This window comes from Bactrocera latifrons, unplaced genomic scaffold (genome assembly GCF_001853355.1).
Source record: "Bactrocera latifrons isolate USDA-ARS-PBARC rearing strain unplaced genomic scaffold, ASM185335v1 scaffold_175, whole genome shotgun sequence".
Classification (NCBI taxonomy): Eukaryota; Metazoa; Arthropoda; class Insecta; order Diptera; family Tephritidae; genus Bactrocera; species Bactrocera latifrons.
Genome location: NW_017535241.1, coordinates 21180 through 42327, shown reverse-complemented (window position 1 = coordinate 42327; position 21148 = coordinate 21180).

Here is a 21148-nt window from a genome sequence, read left to right as displayed (position 1 = left end):
CATTTCATCTCAGGAAGATTCTTCCTTTAGCTGATAAAAGTGGAAGTATTACTCAACAAAGTTTAGGTATAAGTTGAAAGTTATTTTATATGAATCGTCGGCATGAAAGAAACTACGAATGTCTGGTTAAGATGACGATAAAGACACCCAGTGAGCACTACGTTACATTTCATGTTTTTTTTTTTATTCATACAACAAATAAGCATTTTACCGTGCTTCTTTATTCATATTATATATTTTACATTGAAAATGTATAGACCTTTTAAACATTCATAAATTGTCCCTTAATAACCACAAACACAATGTGTAATTCATAACATCAAAAATATTCACAATCAAGCATAATTTCCAGAAGAGCCCATTTGCTTTAACTTCGTTGCTGTCTCAATAACGGCAGAACGATAAAGCTATTGTGTACGTCTCAATTCAGTAACTACAATTATGTTATGCAATGCTGAAGCACAGCTTTGTACGATGACTGTGGGATCGACGAAACTGAGTCGTGAATGGAATGGCCTTTCTCATATCTATTTCTCTCTCTCATATATATGCCTTCACTGTTGGAAGCTCTTTGAGCAATTCATAATATGAATAAGCTTGATAACCTCTTTGATGTCCTGCTTAAAATCAGATGTCTTATGAATGCCTTGATTTCAGTAAATGCTCTTTAATTGGAATCTGAAAGTAGCATGCCAAACTTGCCTCTTCATCAATCAAGTCTTTAAAGTTTGTTTTGTTACCATTCACACACACCTTTGAAAATCTAGAGATTTATTTTGCTAAAACCCAAAAACTTGAAAGCCTTAAAATGTAACGCAGTACTCCTCCGCTCCGTTTGTTGAAATCTGCCGAAACCAACTATTTATGATAACCACAAGCAATAAAGATCCGTTATTGGCGCTTCTGGCAAATGAATTATTTCTTGAGAAGAAAAGGGTGTGTACAAAATTTCACATCTATATTTCAAAAACTGTACTCCATGTTGGACAAAGTAGCTAAGTAAATGCGTCTGGTAGTGAATGAGGGCGAGACGAAATATTTTCCGTCATTAAATAGAAGCCGTTGTAAACCTCTCACTCAAGTCTCCACCACGAAAAAATCAGTTAAGTATTGCTGATGACATGACACTTAGGTCTCCTCTATTGTGCATTCTGACCGAACCCCAATCTGTTAAAAAGTCTCAATTTTGTCATTATGACAGCGGACACTTCCCTAACGGTCTTCTATTTCGCAATCGACTGAGAAATGAATATCGTTCAGTTATTGATCGTAAAACTATCACCGAGTGTGGTTTTTAGTTTTTCCCTTGTATTCGAAAAAAGAGTGGAGTAAAATAATATAATTCACATGTTCAAAGTTTTCCATATCCTCTGTACACGTCAGACAGTTAGGACGTTTGACATTGTGGATTCTGTAAAGGTAGCATCTAAAGTACACGTACACTCTAACTATTTTGGTCAGATGGAAATTCTGGTCCCCATGTCGTCTGTCTATCCACGGGTGGATAGAATAACTCTGTCGACCCAGCGCTCTTTGAATGAGGATTGCCGCCTCTGCTGCTACATTTTGATGCCTTTCTTGTTCTCCTCTATCTTTGCCGATACTGTTTTAGGCGCCGATAGTTGATATAAATACTAGAGTTCATCTCCCTGGATGTCAATGGGCGGCATACTTACTAATGAATACTTCAGAAGTGTTGGTTAATATAGTCTGGAAAGCAGTTTTTGTTCACCGTATATATATACTAGGTGTTCCTTAAATTTTAATTTGAATTTAAATATTACTCCCAGGTATTTAAGCTGCGGCTATGAAGTAATCTCGCACTTATCTATGTACCGCTATGGTGAGTTATATTCGTTCTTTCACATTCCTGGTGTTTATGAGTAAAACTTCTGTTCACTCAGACAGTTAGAGACTCACAGCAGAGAACCATTGACGCTTAAATCAGACGAATATAATGTTAGTTTGACGTCTTTTAGTTGCTGTCTTCTTAGCACCTAATCATACATGAGGTTCCATAAGAGCTGGCCTCATACTGAGCGTTGGGGTACTCGACTCGTGATAGAATAATCTTTAGTGCCTTTTTTCGTATAAAAAATCGGCCTTCTATTTTTAGTATCGTCACGTTGACCATTTAGATATATACTTTAAAGGATTTTCGAGGTTTTATTTTAGGTGTTTACAAACTTCGTGAGAAGATTAATAGGTCTTTATGCCCTCTTCATGATAGTATAAAAATACCCTGAATTCCTTAAAGCGTTTTGACGTCGATTACAAAAGGAAAATTTAAGATATGAACCCTGAAATAATACTGTAAATATATCTGCTTGTAGGTTGGTTCAGTGATGATTGCGTACATTGGATCTCATTGCTCAGTCTGTTATTCCCTCTTGGCTGAAAAAGTTACCTCTAAATAAATGTTTAAAACTAATTTCGTTGAGATTTATGCGAAAAATACTTGCATTATTCATTATATTGATTTGCAATATAACCTAATTACTCTTTTAACAGTAAACAAATCGTAATGCACATTTATTACTTTTGACAACCAAGTCAATATTCACACTTGCTACCAATAAAATATGTTACGTATACGCCGCGTGCACCTACCAATTTGAAACTGTGACTTTTATGTGCTTAGTAATTACCATTTCCATGTAGTTGAGAAAATTAATTAATGTAATAACAAATACAAACGTGCAAACCGATGTTATAAAACTAAACACATACAAGTGCAAATGTTGACGTATATACATATTATATATTTTAATTTAAACTAATAGCAAGTTTAAGTGATTGCTTATAAAATTTTCAACGCCAGTTGAGTTGTAAATTTTTATTATCATTCGTTTATTACTTTTTACGAACAAACTTGTTTACTTGCTCCCCTCTCATATACACTACCCTTCGTTAAATTGATAATTTCGTGACTTATCGCGTCCTTCACTTTTTGTGTCTGCCGCGCTTGCTGGCTTGCCATTCTTGCTTTATGTGAACTTATGATGGATTCACTTTGCAGTTTGTTTACATAACGGAAACTGAGTAATAAATTTAATGTACTCATCACGCATACTAAGTACTTGCTCAGCGAAGCGCGTACATCATTATTGGGTGGCGACCTTTAGTGCTTGTCTTGTATATAAGCATATACAAGTATATACATGGATGTGTGCTGATATGTTCGTATATACATATATATGTGTACTTGTGTATGTACTTACGATTTTTGTGTACAAATTAGCAGCGATGGGAAGACTTGACGGAGAGGGTATTGGGTTTATGCAGCTCTTTGGCTAAGGGAGCAGAAGAAGGCAAAAGGAATATAAAAACATGCTGTAAATATGTATGTGCGTGTTCTATATCACGAAACCAAATATTCGGTAGTGGCTTATCTCAAAGAAGTTGGGAAGAATACTGCGACAATTTTCCAAATTATCGAAAAATCTAATTTTAAAGTTGCTCAGGTAACACTAGTTCTTCTCAGCTTGTTTTAATAGTAGTTTTAAATAATATTAACTGATTTTAATCGAATAACTATTACTACTAAATAATTATTACATGAAAAAAGTTCCTAATTGGCCGAGTTAAAAGCTTTAAACTAAAAAAATTAATTTTATTTTAACTGAACATTGCCGGCAGGTGTGAATATTGCTAAGAAATGAACTCTGAAATTCAGTTCAGCTGGGTATATGAAAGGGACGAAAAAATTCTACACAGAAATTCTCTTTATTTGCTATCAATATGGCAGAAGACGTATTGCAGCCACGTTCAGTGCGATGAGCATTCACTACGACGGCAAGGCGGCAATAATAGCGATGAGCTCGCGAGTTGCATGCTCAAGGCTAGTCAAGAAGTATCTGTACTCACTAGAAATGGCGGCAATCTGCTTCATCATCATTCTCGTTTGAGTGCTTCGTCATGCAGAATCGCTGATACCTGTAAAGCAAATGTGCTAGCTAAAGGGGCAAACCATGCACCGCTCATATCGGAATGCTACCGAGTTGGATACGGACCACGTGCGCCTTTAGTAGGTGACGACTAGTTCTTGTGCGATTGTGAGATCATCATGGTTGGAGCAGAATACTTGTGTTCTGCTGAATACTTGAACTTAGCCAAGTTCATCTAGTCGCAATCATAAGGGTTCTTATTCGACAATGTCCGATAGGCACTCATGCGGCTGATACGGCTCACCTTCTAAGATGTCTGAGTGAGATGCCTGTCAGAAGTGACCTTTTAAATCTAACCTAATCAGACCTAATGGTAGTCGCTTCAAAAAGGGAGTATTAAAGTTGAATCGAGATTCTCCTAAAATCGCTTGATATTGTTTAAATTTCATTAGGTCACTCTCTTGTGATTGTCACACCAATTCCTATATTGGTGCATTTTTAGAAATAACTAAGTTATAAGTTATCCATATTTTATTCCTCTGTTTTATACATTTTATTCTTCACAAGCAAATTTCCGACTTCCTTATAAAATATATTTGTCTGGAGTTCTATTCATAACACAGTAGATTTCTGCATCCATTCTTTAATATATCAGGCTAAGCACACATTGACACATAAGAAGTGAATCACATTGTCCAATAGCTTCACATAATAAAAACCCTCAAATGAAATTATCACATTGACAATATCATTCCTCAATCCAAAAGGCCAAAATATTCGTCTTTACATCTAAAAAAAAATATTGTATTTACAAAGAGGGATAAAATGTTTTGCTTTCTTTCTCTGTAAGAACTCCATGGACTTGGTGAAATGTCATCCAACTTCGACGATTGGTTTTCCTGAAAGAAAACTGACCGACAAATGCTTGCTTACCACTCAGAATTTACTTTATGGGCCTTAATGTTTATAACGGGTGATCCATGTAGACGTAATTTTTTCAATATCCATTTTTTGACAGATCATCCACGAGTCGTGTTAAGCTCTCTTGTTATTTTTGTTTAATATTGCTTTCATCATCCAAAGACTCACGTGCCAACAACGTTTACAAATCGGTCAACTTCATTACGAAAATTTACGTTCTGTATAGAATGCTTTTCGTGCGGTTCTCTCACCTTATGCTGAACATAATCGGCCTACTGAGCGCACTATTCGCAACACCATCACCCATTTTGTGACACAGCATTCATTCGACCGAAAAAACCATGCGAAGCGCTCAGCGAAGAAAATATAACAGCCGTAGTTGAGAGTGTACACGAAGACTGTGGAGAGCCGATTTGACAACGTTCACAGCTACTCAAACTGACGAATGTATTAACTTGGCGCATTTTAGGTGGAATCATCGATCTACATTTTATCAAAAATAATGCCGGTGAGAACGTATACGTCAATGGCGAGCGTTATCGCGCCACGATAACTGAATAATTGATGCCTAAAGTTGAAGCTCACGATCTTGTCGACATTTGGTTTCAATAAGGCGTCGCCACTCCTCACACATTGCATTAATCAAAGGATTTATTGAGAGAACCCTTTGGTAAGCACATAATTTCACGTTTTGGGCCGATCGATTGGCCACTAAGATCATGTGATATCATACCGTAAGACTTTTTCTTGTGGGGATATGCAAAGTTTAAGTCTATGCTGGGAGTACCACTTCGATTCACGCTTTGGTCTTGTCATCCACCAATTAACAGTTGAAATGCTCGAGCGAGTCATCGAAAATGAGTTCAATGGATGAGACTAAGACGAGGTCAAACTTTGAAAGAGATAATCTTGAAAAAAAAAAAAAAAATGGGGAAAAATTTTATTTAGAATGATAATAAAAATTCCCCATTAATTTCAAACTTGGTAAGATGGTTTTCAACACTTAAAAGTTATTAGTGGGTCGAGCTAAGTCGATTTAGCCATGTCAGTTCGTCTGTATATAAGTCAATAGTATAAGATCTGACATTTAGTACACATTCTTTTCTAACCGAGAAGCTGCCTATTTGTCGGAATCGCCACTAACTATAAGATATAGCTGCCATACAATATAATGGATTAAAACCTAGTCGCTGCATGGACATTTTTTTGGCAAGATATCTTCACGAAGTTTTTCATTAATCTAGACATCGCTCTACTATAAAGCTGTCCAACAAATTATTATTTTGGATCATGCTAAAGTTCTTATAGCTTTTTAGGTTATAAAATGCACATCTGTAGGGTATGATAGCTTCGATGTATCCGAAATTACATTTTGTCTTGATTCTTATGCTTAAGGCTGTGTACATAGTGAATTGGAGCATTAGGCGTTGAAGGAAGTAAAACTGAATAATGCAGCAGGATAAAATATTTTATCTTCATAGCACTTCTAAACTCGATCCACTATGTGCTCAGCCTTTCTGACATTCAAGCGCGCTAACTAAATTCGCCGGCAAACATAATTATATCGATACAACATTGTTACGCAGTAAAAATAGCAAACGTCCAACGAAGGCAGGATATGTTCAGTATGCAGGCTGTCAAACAGGCAGGCAGTGGAATATGTGACGAGTGCATAAATGTCAACATTAATTATATTACATGCTTCAGCAACAATATTGAAGCGGCAATGGCGGCAGCTGGAGCACAGCAAGTACGCTAACGTATGGCTTAGTGTAGGCTATAACATAAACATACGCGAGTAATATGAATAATATACTCCCGCTGTGTCTAGTTGTGTGTTCCATAAAGGCCGTTATGTTTCAAACATTGTTGGCAGCGCTCATAGAATTTAATATTCATGATGCCACAAGMAAATCAACACCACAAATAAGTCAATTAAAATACAAACAGACAGCAATCAACATACACGTACACTCATACACACACTTATGTATATGTTAGCGGTTGCGAGTGATATTTTGCACTCTTTTATTGCCACATTAGCATGAATAAACAGTAAATTTGCAGTGGCAATTAGAAAGTCGACAAGCAATGCCAGTGAAATTCAATAACAGCGCAATACATTTTGGTCGAGCAAAAGCGGGTGTTTACGCCGGAAATTAATTTAATGCAGAAACCGACATATTGTTATTGTAAAATCAAATCAGCAACAAATCAGATAAATTGCACAGCGAAATTGTCTAACACCACATTAAAGTGGCGATAGTTATATAGAAATAACATTTCATTAGGACACATTCAACAGCTTGAAAAAGAGTTGCCAACATCTGCAAACTTTTACCGAACGTATATGACGTTCAGAAAGACTTATGCTTGATTATCCATAGTAGATGTCTCCAATACTAAATAAGTTTTCTACCAGGGTGATCCGTAATTCAAACTAAGTATGTTATATGGCGTTAGATATACAAGATTTCATACTAAAAACACTTCTCAGATGGATAATTCTAAAGTTGCTTGACTCAGTACAGTTTAAGCAGTTTTCGAGATGGACATCAGCAAATAAAAAATACTCCTTATTACACAGTTTTTCTTCGTTAAAGATGTTTAAAGTTCTAATATTGTAACCGCCAGTTTTGACTTCGTCAATTCCGTTCCTGTGTACTGAATGTCAAAGATACACGAAGCTTTGGAAGACCAATTGTAGAAAACAATTAAATCGTTGATTTCAACTATCATGCCATTTAATTGCCAAAAAGCTAAACATTGCACAAAAAACTGTCTGGAACTATTTAAATAAGGCTTGATTAAAAACCAGCTTGATGGATGTGTACCATACGAACTAAGTCAAAAGTGTCTGAATCGAATTGTCATCTACCACTCGCTACTAATTTCAAACAAGATGGATACTGATGATAACAAGTGGACCTCTTATGACAACGTCAAGTGAAATACAACGGGGTCGAATCGCAGTGCGCTGGCGGAAATGGCCGCCAAGCCAGAATTCAAGGTCAGAAAGGTTTTACTTCGTGCTTGGTAGCATTGATAAGGAATCATCCACCATGAGCTGCTCCTTTATGCTTTATTTTTATTTTTACTGAAATCTGTATTGTCAGCAATTAGACCATCTGAAAGGAGCAATCGCCCAGAAGCGACCAGATTCCATTAAGCCAACGCTTGGCCGCAAACATCGTTAGTGCCTCGTCAGAAGCTCCACGAGCTTGGTGGAGAAGTTCTTACGCATACACCTCGTAGTCCACACCTGATACGACGCTTTTACTATCTGCTCATATCAATGCTAATGCTTATGCTGATGGTAAATTGACCCCAAAGGAAGAGTGTGAAAATCTATTTCCCGTTTTTTTTAATAGGAACGAAGGTTTTTATGAGAGTAATAATATAAAATTATCTTCAGAATGGCTAAAATTCATCTCAATTTAATTAAATCAGATCCGTTTAACTATTTTAAATAAAGGCTTTAAGTTAATTTTTTCTCAACCAAAAATAACTCGGACTGACGTATGGAATGACTTGACGCATTTTGTGTAAATATCTTAAATCAAAATACTGCTCAGCTCAAGAACTGCAACGCAGTTCCCAAGCGACATCGCTTCGCTCTATGAAAAAGAGCTTGCAAAATTCCAGGAGAATCTGACGTTTTCGAGTCAAATTCTATACAGCGATGAGGCCCAATGGGTGTACAAGAAAAATTACCACATTTAGGGTAAAGAGCAGTCTGAAAAGATTCGACGGCGATTTCAGCTACAAAAAGCTACGGTTTGTTGTGGTTTGTGGGCCAGTGGAATCATCGGTCTATATTTTTTCAAAAATGATGTCGATGAGAACGTAACCGTCAATGGCGACCGTCAAAGAGAGATGATAACCAACTATTTGATGCCTGAATTTGAAGCTCGTGATCTCGGCGAGGTTTAACTTCAACAAGATGGCGTCACTTCATGCATATCGCATCAATCAATGGATTTATTGAGAGAACACTTCGATGAACCGATAATATCAGGTTTTGGATCGGTCGTTTGGCCACCAAGATCATGTGATATCAYACCGATAGACCTTTTCCTGACAATCCCGGCACGTTTGAAATCTTGGAGAAAAACATCATGCGTGTCCTTTGCCAGTTACCAGACGAAATGCTAATACGAGTCATTAAAAATTGGAGACGTAGCCACGGCTAACATTTTTAAGCGATAATTCTCAAAAAAACTAAATGCCGAATAATGGTCTGTTAAATGACAATAAACATTCCTGATCAAATTTGGAGATTTTTCTTTAAAAATGTAGGGAATGTCGATTTATCGTTTTGTAAACGCACACATCTTCCATTGTAAATTGTTTTTGTACTTCTATATACCATTTCCTTTTGCCACCATTATTGGAAGTCCTCTTTACTTCGTACATAGTCAATACATTGTATTTCGTATAAACGGTTGTTTGAGAAAGAATGTTACTACCGTGAAAACTTGAATAAAAAGCTTACAAATCAGATGCGTGAAAGCGCGGTCACGATATTAACTATATTATTTTGTCGAAAAAATTATAAACATTCTTTAATTTAGTTATGACTGAGACAATTAGGAGTTTTTTATCCAATTTTCAACATTGCAATCTCATTTTTTACTTATTATTAAACTAATAACTCTTGGAACAAGCCACTAAATATAAATATAACTCTTATTGTTAATGTGTAGACGTATTTTTCATTTCAACCGGCGTGAAGGTGAGCATACCCTTCCTACCTATTGATTTATGAAATGCTTTTTGACGCGGGTAATATCATTTCAGTAATCTTAAAAAACAAATTACTGCATTGGTGAACACTCAACTAATTGAATTGAAATCACTAAAAAGCTGAACTAGTATATTGAGGAACCTTTTACCATAAAAAATAATTTAAAATAATTCGATAAGCATTAATAACTACAATAAATGGCAGCCACAAAATTTCTTTTAACCACAAATCGTCTAAAAGGTCTATAATATCTAAAATGTGTTCGTATGCCACAAATGAGATTGCCTAAGCCACAGTAATGCACTAGCCACAACCCAACCGCCAGTTAGAAAGGAAAATATTATAAAATATTAACGAACGCCATTTTACCAACCGAAGTCGATGGGCTTTTAACCTTTAACTTACCACTAATGTACATTTTGTAATGGCATAATAATCTCGTTAATTTAAAAGCTTTCCACTTGCCGATCAGCACATCTTAACGCATCAACGTTTACTCTTTGTCTGGGCAGAGTTTCGCTTATCATATTTACGATGGTGGGCTTATAATTAGGAGCATGAATGGGTAAAATATTGCTTGGCATTGACACGAGAAAAAATGTGTAAAGGTCCGTTTGAAGACATTCGCTTAGTCAATAACCCACTTGTATACATAGAGTTTTAGAAGACCAGATCGAACAGAAGTTCAGTGTATGCCATGTAAGCTTGGTTAGCTCAGAGAGTAGAAATATTTATATCAACCTCTTCTTAATCTCTTGAAATTGACTAAACATGCACCAATAGACCTCGCCACTGAAAACTGTGCAGCAAAATCGCTGGCACGACTACTGGCTGCAGGAGAATTTTGTATATGAGTAATGGCGCTTGGGAAAACACCGACTACATGATCCCACTTTTTAATAGGGAAGGAAGGTTCAAAATAAACATATGGAAAAATAGCTGATAGTAAAGGTATGTTAGCTACGCGCAACACTCTAAACATCCATACGGAGAGCTCGAAATTTGATGATGGAGTTCGGGCAGCATAAACTGTCCAGAATTAGGCAAAAGGCAACCGTTTAAGTAGCAGGACCACTGCAGTATATTTCAAGACGAAGCTTTTGCTATTGCGAAAGTAATGGAGCTGGCCTCTAATACATCTGCAGGTAATTCCAGTGTCAACATTCTCGTAATTAGCCAAGCAGCCATCAAGGCAGTACCCTCGTATCGCATTTCGGTCTGGGAAGCAGGGCAGCGGTGGTAAATGTAGATAGTAAATAAGTGGTAAACCCAATCTGGTATCGCAAAGGACGAAAACTGCGTGGCTTATTGGCTTACCAGCTTAATCTAACCTAACCTTATTTTGGGGTCCTGGCTTATATTTTCTTGGATTAGTACCATAAAATTAATGAGATAAAGCAGATCTCCACTGTCGAAGTTCTCACACCATAACACTTTTTGGCAACAGTCAAATTTTAATGAGTTAAAGTTAAGGCATCACTATTAAAGTTGCATTAAAGAACTTTTGGGATCAGATTTAACTCAGACTGACAAAATTTTTAATCGAAGTCTTTGTTATCGACTGCAGAATAGGCTCCCTAATTTATATAACCATGTCAATCGACATCAATAGTATTGAATGTATGCCTGTAGGGTCGATCCCTTTTGAGCGCAGTTTATATGGAACAGTCCGGGTCAATTTTGATCAGAACAAAAACGTCATAGGTTCCCGAACTTAGTAATTTATTGAGTATTGTAAGGATGCACATGGATTATTCAGCGTCTAAAAAAAGGCATCAGAGATTTTCGAAGTTTTTCTTCCACCCACTTAACCCTGCCATAAATCATATTACAAATTCTGGTCGCTATAAAAACGAAACCATAACACATTTTTTAATAAAGATATATAAAATTTTATTCTAAATGGTTATCGGCCACTGAACACAAGCAGCACGCTTGGTTTCTACTGACATTGGCGACGCTTCCTTATTGGCGTAGACACCGCATACACCTTATAGCCTGTCAACTCGGCTCAGCACGCAAATTTTTTTTTTTTTTTTTTTTTCGCTGCTTGAACTAAAAAATATTCGACAGATCATGTTCTCTAACTCTTTGCAGCTATAAAACTAGCAATATTGTTTTCAAGCAACTGCTGAAAGGTATTCTTCTTGTGTGCTGAAGCACAGTCTTGCTGGAAGTTCTAATGCTCTTCATCGAAGAGTGTTGGTTGTTTTACCACGACTTCTAAAACGTCCTGCTAGTGCACTTTTGCTTCAGTTTAAATCCATTTTATACAGAAGTGAAGAGCCTCTAGGGGAGACGCTCCCCCAAATTATTGCAGCAGTTATATGGTGATCGTGTAGAACCCTTGATAGTTATAGAATTTTTTGAGTTGTTCGTAGAATGATCGTTGACCGAGTACTACTGAATAATATCTCTGTAGCCTAATGTACTGAACATGCGGGGTCACAAGCCCGTTGGTAAGCTTTCATGTGGAGATTATTGCAATTAAGCTTGGGTATTGATCTATTCTACTAGTATATTAATTTACCTTGGCATATTTTTCGGGTTTCTAGGAGGATTTCTGTAAATTCGTTGATAAACAGTTTCTATGGCTCAATTGGTTGGAACTACGAAAGGACAACCACTTTTAATGTATATGCCAACCTTTGAACTGCTTTATCTCCATTGTAGAGTTAGGAACGTATATTTTGGTAACGAATTTCCATCTTGAAAGCAGTAAATCAGTGCAAGCCTTCTTTATTTCTGTTTCTATTAATATGACCCCCACGCTCCTTTAAAGGTATTAAATATAACCATATTTTTAAACATAGAAATATTTGTGTGCCACCTTGGTTTACACTTTTATATTAGGTCATACTTTGAACTACAGATATTATGTGTACCCTCTACTCATACCGATATATCTACGAGCGTGTTACAGGCTTCATATATTTCGCTTTTCCGTTCCGCATCTGCTGCTTCCGGTGTTTCATCAGCACTTCAGTGCTGTCACTCTCATAGCTCTTAATACCGTTAGGGCAATCATGGCCATTGCTGGGAATACCAGCATTAACAGTGTCAGTACTTTTAAGTTCAAGAGCTTGGCAGCTTTTTGTGGTGCACTTTGAATGCGTCTTCTTTCTTCCTTTTCTCTTTTTTTCTTTTTGTTGTAATTTCCCATAATGCGTCAATTGTAGTATTAAAAATGGCGCTACTTTAGCTGTCACTGGCTCTTAGTGAAGAAATTTATAAAGTAGGATAATTTCTTTGCTACCAGTTGGACCAACGTGTTGCCTGTTATGAAAATTGTAGCATATAGACATATAAATCTGGAAGTGTTGCCCATTTGATAGTTCTCGACCTGATAACCTGCATGACAGCGCAATCTGAAGGAATTTCTGGAACATTTTGTGACTGCAAATGAAGCATAAATAGATCCCTGCTACACGGAAGACTAAGAAATAGTCAAAACAGTGGGCATCACCGATGAAAGTGCTGTGAAGTAGTTGCAAACTATCCTACCGATCGGAGAGCGGATGACCACCATTTTGTGAAGCGTGATCTCAGTTTGAACAAAGAAGCGCGGCAAATGGGACTGGTAGTGAACGAGGCCAAAAAAAAAAAAAAAATATCTCCTGTCATCGAACAAACAGTCGTTTACTTGCTACTTGACTCCCACAGCGCCGCAGATAGTCATGAGATAATTTCGTCTATCTTGGAACCAGCATTAACACCAACAACAACGTGAACCTTCAAATCTAACGCCTAATCAATCTTACAAAGATATGCTACCTCGGACTGAGTAGTCAATTGAGAAGTAAAGTTCTCTCTTGACGAACAAAGACCAAATTCAACAAGTCACGGGTCATCCCAGTCCTGCTATATGGTGTAGAGGCATGGACGATGATAGCATCTGATAGGTCGGCGTTACGAGCTTTCGAGAGAAACATTCTGTGAAAAATTTATGGTGCTTTGTGCATTGGCATACCGCAGTTGTCTGAGCGATGAGCTGTACGAGATATACGACGATGTTGACATGGTTAAGCGAACTCAGAGACCTCGGCTATGTCCGAATGGACGAAAACAATCCAGCTGTTTATACTTTGGTACTTACTTAAGGCTACGGATCAATGGACTTCATTAGGCGAAGTTTCTTCGAAATAAGTAGTTGCACACTGTCGGATGGTACGAACCAGAAAATGAATGGCCACAAGTTTATCAGGTTTGCTAGGGATAATTTTTATAGACCACCTTATTTATGACAAATTGGTCACGGGTCACTGTGATGCTGATTTGTTGGTGAATTTTTGACAAGGAAAAAGTGTTTTCTCACCACAAAAAAACACCAGCTCACTAATATGCGTTCATTTAGGCCAAACTTATCGAATAAAGCTACGAAGTGTTGCTCTATCTAGCATTTTCTTCAGATTTGGGCTCAAGCGACTTCATTTTTCTAAACTTTCGCTCCGACCACATATTTTGAGTCATTTTAGATAATGAGGAAATATATTTTTAGGCGAGTCATTGCTGGGTCAAATATATCGAGTTAAAAGGAGGTTAGTACTTTAGACTAGTTCGATCTCGTGGTACAAACCAAACTCTTTGAGTCTGTCTCAAATTGGTTGAGACGGCTGATATTAATTCTGGTTAGTTCACAAGGTTCGCCGAAAGGATAAAAGCTCATACGTGTGAACCTTAATCTTACAGAAGCAGCACAACAGCACAGAAAGTCTCTGAATATTTTTACCTCACCTCACTCCATACACCTTGGACAGCTTGCATCCTACAACATTTTTAGTTTTACCAGACATGAGTTAGTTGTCGACGTGAATCCAAAGATCCCTTGCTAGAACACCGGAGCACAAAGAGATCCAGTTTTTGCGCAATCCAATATAAAGAAGACAAGCGCTTTAGGATATTTTGTGTAGAAATAAATCGTCTTCCTTCCATAAATTTAAGTTTATTTTTAGTTAAGCATTTTTATATCGAACCGCCCTAGTATATATGCATATGTACTATTCCACATATACGCGCTTTATATTTACCACTCTAGTCCATTCCATTCAAGCTGTCTGAAGCACCATTGTGACAATAAAAATATTTATGGAAATTTGAATGCAAAGCAAAAGACACTTGAACCGAACAAATTTTTTGGTATAAATGCTTGATTGCCCATTCAAGCATAGGTTACGTTGTGGCGCCAACAGTGACGTGCACTGTGGAGGGTCAATGTTACTGAGTGGACAGTGAGCAACTTACATGCAAGCATGATGGGAATGCAAAAAGAAAGAAAACACAAAGAAAAAATTTAAAAAATAAAAAATATAAGAAAATGAAGAATATAGAAATACAAAGGGAAAATATAAAAAACATACACAAATGCCAAGCTTGCACTATGAGATACTGGCATGAAGCGCGAACTTTTTAGTGCAAAAGCAGCAACAAAAAACTCTCGAGCAAAGTCTTCGCAGCGTCTGCTTTTATTATTCCTTGCATTCTCTTTAGTTTTCCACGTCACTTATCACCCCTTTCATAATTTGTCGCTGCTTTATTTTATTTTCCACTCATTCTCTTCAATATGAATAGCTAAAAAGCGCAAAAACGTTTGCACTCAAATGCACAAAACAAAATGAAAATGAACAAAGATAAAAAGAAATATCAACTTCGGCTTCACCAAAGCTATAATACCATTCACAGGTGCGGAATAATTTACAATGCCTTATCAAAAATGATGACCAATAGAGGCTGTATACGCTTCAGCCGTCGACTTGTAATCACAAAACGAAGACTTCTATAATACTATATGCAGCTCTAGTATGGATACAGTCAACAGACATAAAAGCGTATGCCAGACCAATAAATGTGGTCCATATACCAGGTTGTTCATTAAGTTTTGTCCTTTGATTGGAAAAACACAATTTTATGATTCAAAATACGCTTTATTATTCAGAATAATTTCCCTGAACATTAATACATTTGCTCAAACGATCCTACAATCTAAGGATCTCGTACCTTAAATGAGAATTCAGAGGTCTGCAAAATACTCTTCAACAGCAACGATTGCAAACCCAATCAGAGACTTATACCTGACATTACGTGAATAACTAGACATCATGAGAACCTTAATTCCTACCTGACCTAAATATTAAGCGTTTCATGCTTTAGAGTCCATCTATAGAACTTTCAAATTGACGTCAGTCCATATTTTGGTGTCCATAGCGGACCCTTAACACGTGTTTTTCCATTATTCTCGTTTTCTAAACTAGTCTAGTTTAACGGTATAAATTCGACTACACTTATACGTTAGTACTCTGATAAGTGCAAGCTGTTCGCGAAGCGGCAAGCTTATAGGGAAGACGTAAAATGTCTTGTCGCTCCCACGAAGTAATATCCGTAATCAATCTCAAACAAGGAGCCTGAAATATCAGAATTAATGGCCTCCATAGCAGTCTGCAGAAGCAGAATTAAGGCTCTTCGATCCATGTTTTCAAATAGGGTTCATATACCCTTACTAGCACTTAGCAGTATATTGAAATATATCAATATGCTGAGGATAGGTGGGTCGTTGTAACTTAGGAGATGACAGAATAGACCTAAGGTCACGGTGAGTCCTTATCTATTTACCTTCTCCATAACAGCAATATGCTATAGTGATCCGACCTGAATAATTTCATCAGATATCAAGTTTTTGATATTATATTATATTATATGCTATTATATGCTTTAGTTGTCCAATATCGGCGTTTCCGACAAATTAAAAGCTTCTTGCAGAGAAAAGGACCAATACAAAATTGCATATCAATATCTCAAACACTGAGGGACTAGTTCGTACCCTGTTAAGGATATAAAAAGAACAAGAATATGAGAGAGAGCAAATATTCTAACAATCTACAATCAAAATGCAACAACAAAAACATTGCAACATTTTTAACAATGTCGAAGGCGAAGTAAAAACAAAAGCAAGTATTTTTGCACTTTTCTGCTTTTTTCTCTTCATTTCCCGCCGATAAAACTTGCACGCAGCGCTCTTTAGCACGTTCGTGAACTATTTGCGCGTTTCTTGATAAAAGAACGCATTAAAAAGCGTGAAATATTTTGCAGCAACAGTCGAAAAGCGCGTTAAATAGTTTTTATGCTTCTATGCAAAGTGGAGCAACAACAAATAATTGAATGATGTTTGGTATAGTCTCGGATAAATGATTACTGGACTGACTGGGAGATGCTGCTTCAAAAAGAAGTGAAGAAACGAGAAGAGAAGACAATTTTCAAATGCAGGTGGTACTTTAGATTGTATAAGTGGTCCGCATAAAAAGAAGATGCTAATGGAGCACAATCCTCCGATACTCGCACCAACGCTACCAAGCTCGGTTCAATAAAAATTCTATGGAAGTAATATCAAGTGAGCTGTAAAACTCTGGGAAGCTGGGTATATGTGGTGCTATAAGCAAGGACGTTCCGAAATTCTCCACTACACTGCTTTTAATGACTTGGACCACTTTAAAGAGGAATTCTAACCGGATAACTTATTCTATGTTCAAATACTTGAGATAGATACGTGGGGTCTCTACATCAACTCTAGTTTCAGGTATGCCTACAGTGCTTTTCAAGCGGAGATGACTGCCATCAAAGTAACAGTAGATATTCTGCACCAAAGTCTGAGGTTATCCTGTTAGACACGTTTGCGGCGAAGTTACTCGGAAAGACATTTAGCCGACTTAACAAATTTGAGGTGGCCTCGAAGCTCGTCGTCGGTCTATAAGAGTCTGCTGTTACATTTCTAAGAGTTTCGGGAATCACAAATAGCAAGTATTCATAGCTTCGTGCGTTTACCTTGGATGCGAGAATCAAACCCAAATTATTTCAAAATCATTGTTGTAAGTAGGGAAGTGCTTTGAAAACGCAACTTGGACCAAAGTACTGACAAGTTAGCTTGCCCTGGCACCATCTGGCTCGAAGTAGCTCGCCCGAAACTAACTGGACACTGCATCGTAATCGCCTAGATTTGACAATCATGGCTTTGTTCTTTGAACTACAACAACATGCAATAAAATAATAGGAAAACATGCTTCAGTATAGAATTTTCGGGTCACCCCTGATACGAAGCAAATAGTAACCTCTAATAATAACTTCTGGTTCGAGGCTGTCCTCACTTTAGCTCGCATTCAAATTAATGTTTTTGACTACCCGGAGAATACTAGGTTTAAGACCGGAAGTCGTGAGCTGCTTGAATCACATGGAAATGAATCGTTTCGGACCACTCCCAAGTTAATTACACTTAGAGAGCTTTCATAGCGGCTACGCTGGTTAGGTCATGGTGTCCGGAGAGAAGAGAACACTCCAGAATTGAAGGTTTTCGATTCAGTATCAGTCGGTGGAAGCAGAGGAAGAGAAAGACCACCACTCCGTAGGAAAGACCAGGTGGAGAAAAATATGGTTACACTTGTATTCTTCAATTTGTGCCAAATAGCGAAAAAGAAGAACGAAAGTCGGACTGTTATAAACTCGGCTATAACCGCGTATGCGGTGACTATACTAATAGAGAAGAAAAAGTAATCCCCTCTACGATTAGTGGATCTAGCGAACAGAGCTTGACTATGGAATAGAGGAAGAACGAAAATAAGACGATCTAAAATAATAATCCCAATTATTGGTTCTATGAACCATGGACAAATTTTTCAAAGAAACATTACTCAAAGTAACCTTAGTGGCGACGACGAGGTTAGCTGATTGCCAATTGCTGTTTCCGTATTTGATTCACAAATACACCGTTATCAAAGCTCTCTTTAAGCGGAACTTTTGAAATCTCTGCACACACAAAACACGACTACATGATAGACCTAAGTACAAAATCATACGAACATGCGAATATTTGCAATTGCCTGCCAGTTTGCCAAAATCGATTTATTTACGTCCGTCCATATTGGCTGAAAAGTCACGTACTAGCAATAAATTCAATTCCGGCTGCTAATGTTGATACATTTTACGGCGGCTGGACGTCAATGCTACAAGTGCGACAAGCGCACCGTTATCAACGGCAGTCACCACGTACCGGCAGAACCACAATTGCACCCACTCAATTCATCCGGGTGTCTGCGGCTCATCCCAATTTTACCTTAACTGAATTGTGCTAACTTTTCCGGCGCAGCGAGCAGTTCATACAAATCAACTCATCCAATCACCTTAGGAATTCACAATCCTTTGCAGCGCCCTTCTTGCAACGGCAGTCTTCACGTTTTTATTTTATCCCACCCCACCCGCTTTGGTGTTGTTAGTTTGGAAGACTTCGGTTGGCTGCAGACGCGTCAGCCATGTTGACAGCCGGTTTCGGCCAAACTGCTACACCAACGCTTGTCTATATGATAGTTGTAAGCTCATGAATAGCAAAGTGGCGCTTGTCGGGACTTACTCCTTGTCATGCAGTTGCCATTCTCTCACAATTGGGTTCTGCAGTCACACGCGGCACAAGCGACAACCATTGCCTTCATTCAACGACGCGACGCCAGTTGATACATTTAAGGCGCTTGGTTTGAGTTTGGGGTTAAGTTCGAGTGCTTTCAGGTTAGGGATGAGTTCTGGTTTTTGACTGTCGTCTAAGTATGGCTGAGGCGTGTAGTCCCTTAGTCGCCAAACTCGCCACATTGTCAATTTAATTTTTATGCGCGCATTTGGGTAAATTGTTATGATATTCCGATTAAAGCGCGACAGCTAAGGACAGGTGAGCAGGTCATTTGTGGCGGCGCTAAAGTTAGGTTAGATTAAAGGTATGAGGGTGAGAGCGAGGGCGAGGGCGAGAGTGAAGGCGTGCGCGACGATTAAATTGCCGACGACCGAAATTGCTTGGGTAAATGATTGCGTTGGGTCGTCACACAGGCAGCACAATGGCGATTTGCGCCATTCAACACTCGGTGGACTTGTAAAAGAACAAAAGTGGAGGAAAAAAATAAGTATAAGAAATAATATTAAACGAGACTACAACAACAACAACTCAGTGTCACTGACAATGTTTATGTGCGAAAAAGCGTAGAAAGTGTAATGCAAAGTCAAAACGGTGTGGAAGAAGTGAAAAATTGGGGTCGTTAAGTGGCAATAACAACAATTCACGTGTAATGAGTGAAATTTAAGCAAATGAAGATTTGCCAGAACTTTTGTGCAAAAAAAGAGTAAGCCGTAAGTAACAGTAAGTAACAGCGATCGGACACTATATATATAAGTTCTAAATTATTATACATAGACGCAATATCAAGTGAAGGTATTTCAAAACCGGTGCTAGAAGTATGAAAGGGGCTTGAGGTGCCAACTTGGATTAAGTCATCACAAATCTTTTGACTACGAGTGAAGTCAGTCTAGAATAAATACGTCAATAATCGGATAATTGAGAGAGACGCGAAAAAGAAACGCGTAATAAAAATTAACAATATTCAGCTGATTCTGGTGCTCTGCGTACCTCTACAATCTGTAAGTGCAACAGCAACTCGTAGGCGTTTAACATCGTGGAAATAATTAAGGATGAATAGACTTAATGATTGGTTTTACGTTTATAATTATATCCTTACCATTTCTCCATTTTCTATATATATTCTGACACTCCGCAGAAATGGCTGTTTGATTAATATCGCCACTGCTTTCGTCTTATGGTAGTCTACAGAGCTTGTTTCGACACCCACATCTATGCCGGGGAGTGTGGAATCCAGAGTGAATCCGGCTAATCACTATAGGGATAGAAAAGACGCAGCAAGTTGATAGGAATGACCGACGACTATTGGTTAAGGACCGTAGGAAAGAGTCTGGGTCTTGTGTCGCCATGGTCTTCACAATGTCAAAAGTGCCCTGATGAACGATCGGCACTTCTGAGCGCTCAAAACTACTAAAGGAATGTCTAGACTTCTTACCTCTAGCATCTACTTACTACTACTAGATAGGTTTGGATACCTGGTCACACCTGAACTACAAATAAATTGTGAACCTGATGAGCTTGCTAGAACAGGTACGGAATGGGAACGGGTGGGAGTGTCATTCTCGTGATTCAATACTTCAATTCAGCTTGCGTTGGTCAACTACTAACAGCTGTACAGATGCAAGGTCCTTCTGGTCAAACGGAAGTTATAAGAGATTCTGTGTACTGTTTGCTCTCAGCAAAGCCAACATTTCAATGATCTCAAGAGTTCAAACTGAATACTGTCCCATAGGTATTCATGTGGTAATATTAAATATTTTACCGAGCGCCAGTTGCATCAGCTGTTTGGAAGAAAAGGAGATATAGTCATCGCAACACTTCGTTTTCGAATGTTCCACCATTGTCAGTTCAAGTCCAAAACACCTAGGATCTCATACTTTACATGCTTTTGATCCGGAAAAGACGCTCTTTAATCCACATAAAAATATTTCAGACGTAGACTGATAAAGCCAACCGAAAGTTCGAGCTTATTTTTTATTTTTTATTTTTTTTATTATTATTGCTCAATACTTTCCGCCCATTTTTGAGCAAGTTATTATCAGGAAAGCATTATCTCTGTATTCTTTGTTAATTTTGAGATGACAGGTGTCACATCTTGAGGGCACTATTTGTAAAAATAGTCTTAAAAGTCCTATTTCGACATTTTCATTGGAGCTC